This window comes from Pyxicephalus adspersus, chromosome 5, assembly GCF_032062135.1.
Source record: "Pyxicephalus adspersus chromosome 5, UCB_Pads_2.0, whole genome shotgun sequence".
Taxonomy (NCBI): domain Eukaryota; kingdom Metazoa; phylum Chordata; class Amphibia; order Anura; family Pyxicephalidae; genus Pyxicephalus; species Pyxicephalus adspersus.
In genome coordinates, this window is record NC_092862.1 from 113,942,032 (window position 1) to 113,944,595 (window position 2,564).

Genomic DNA, 2,564 nt, shown 5'->3' on the forward strand with positions numbered 1-2,564 from the left:
AAGTATAGTTCCTCTTTAGGTTTCATGATCATCTATTGCAGAAAGCAATATTGCTATACCATGAAACCAGTAAAAGTGATGCCCAGAGGTGGATGTAACCAACACTGGGCCCATGTGCAAAACCAATTTAACCCCCCCCTTCCCTGTTGATCTCACTTGTGGCCCCTGTTGGCTGAGAGGGATCAGGGGCCCTCATGCAGCAGCACACTTTGCACCTCCCTATATCCACCCCTGGCACTGCCTATAAAAGGGTTCATTTTGGGCTACGTGGGCTGTATAAAATATTGAACATTTTAGGATGGATCCCCAATGACCCCACAGACAGGTGATAAGGTCAGGTATTGGAAAGGCTGAAAACTTTGTATTGAACTACATACACAGCAAATGTGTCCAGCAATAACTCATAGCCTTGTACACTGTGCAGACTGCAATATGTCAGCATGAAGCCAGTGATGGATGAAGCAGCAGGATTCTATATATGTGGGAACATTATATAACATCAGCTTTCATTACTCTGCAACAAAATACCATTTGTGTACAGAGGCTACAAAGTGTCAGAGAAGAGGAGTCATGAGAACCCGTGCTCACATACAGCCATCCCTCCTGTACAATACTCCCATTCAATGGCCGCTCCCATGACCCCAGCACTCGCTACTCACTGATACACGAAGCTCTCTCTGTGGCGCCAGCTGATCATTGGCTGCGTCACGTGATAACATGATTCAGTAATGAAGCGCGTTCGTATGAAGCCACGCCCACACGGGCAGAGCATGTGCATACTCCGGAAGAGCTGTGCGGGATAAACCACTGATAAGGGGAGGGGGGATGGAGATACTGAAAGGGCCACTCCTCTGCTACAAGCCCAGCTGAGATGTGTAAAAGGAATGTCGGGGGGGGCGGGGGGGGGAAGAGACACACAGCCTTTTCTTAATAGATAAAAAATCCAAGCGAACATGGGCTGCTTTTTTGCTGGCACTCTGACCATACAAGTCATATCCAGGGCTGCATTTCACAGATCTCAAGTGTTCCTCTTTTTGGAGGGAGTCTCCCTTTTCTTTTAGTGTGATGTACAGACCTGCAAAGTACTGAGGGTTCTAAAGCACTATGGATCATACCACTCCATAAAACTGGGGGGGACTAAGGCTGCGTACACACGTGCAATAATTGTCGTTGGAAACAATTGATCCACAACAGATCATTCGATAATCGTTAACAAAAATAGTGCACAACGCTGACTAACGAAGAATTAATATTATTAATAATAATAATAATAATAATAGAGGATTTATATAGTGCCAACATATTACGCAGTGCTGTAAATTAAATAGGAATCTCGCTGGAAACGAACGACTGTCCCGGCTGAACTGATTGGGCAACAATCAATCGTAATCGATTGTGTACAGTCGTTCAGTGATCGTGGATTGTTCATATCTAGCGTGTGTACATTATTTGGGTGGATTATATTTAAAGGATCGTATTGTTACAGCATGTACAGAATTGTGCGCAATACGATTGTTCAAAATAATCTTGAATAATTGTTGATCATTTTCAAACGATAATTTTTGCACATGTGTACCTAGCCTAAGAACAAGTCAAAGAACCAGGAAAACCTTTTTACCAGGGATAATCCAATGGTGATAAAAGGTTTTTTATTCCTGACCCTTGTAACATTGGACAACTTCTCTCTATCCCATAGGCAAGGGTGTACCTTGTAGTAGTTTTATTTGCTGTAAGACCTTTCCTTGGGACATTGTTTTATTATTAATTAATTGTATATTTGGGTTGGCTTGTTTTATTGCATAGATCAGTGATCGAGTAGTATGTATTATGTTGATGCAACTGGTATGATAAGTACACATGTGCAATAATTATTAACCTTTCACAATCCTGCAATTCACAACAATCGACCGCACGATGCATGAACAAGAGCTGTACATACAGGGCCGTTCTGGTCATCCGGATGACGAGCGCTGTACACACACCAGATTCTTGTCCGATATCAGCCCTGAGGGGATTTTCCGACTCTGACACCAAATGCCAAATCTTTCAGTTTTCCACTGACGTTGACACTCTACACAAATTTTGCATCCCATATGGGGAGCACAACACTTATCTTTGTCCTCCAGTTGAATACTAAAATATGCAAGATATGCTTGTTTCACAAATTCCGTAATGTTTCTTCTCTGTTTCTGCCGAGAATATTCACCACAAATGTAGCAAAATACATTTGGGTCATTTAAACAACTTCTTGAAGAAATAGAAGGCAAGGTAACCCCCATTTTGCATGGAAATGTATTTTTCATTGTAGGCTATAATTCTCAGGCATAACGCACCAATATTTATTAAATTTAATAAACTTTAAATACCAAAACACAAAAATCTGTTGAAAAATAAAAACATATTTAAACATGTAATGTGTGAACAGTAGCATCTGTTTTAAAATTATATAAATATTTCTTTGTATTGAATCCTATACAAAATTATTTGAATTTCCCACCGATCCGCCCACACCAACGTCGCGCGGAAACCCCAAAGATTGTCGCTGCATACACCAGCTGGAGATC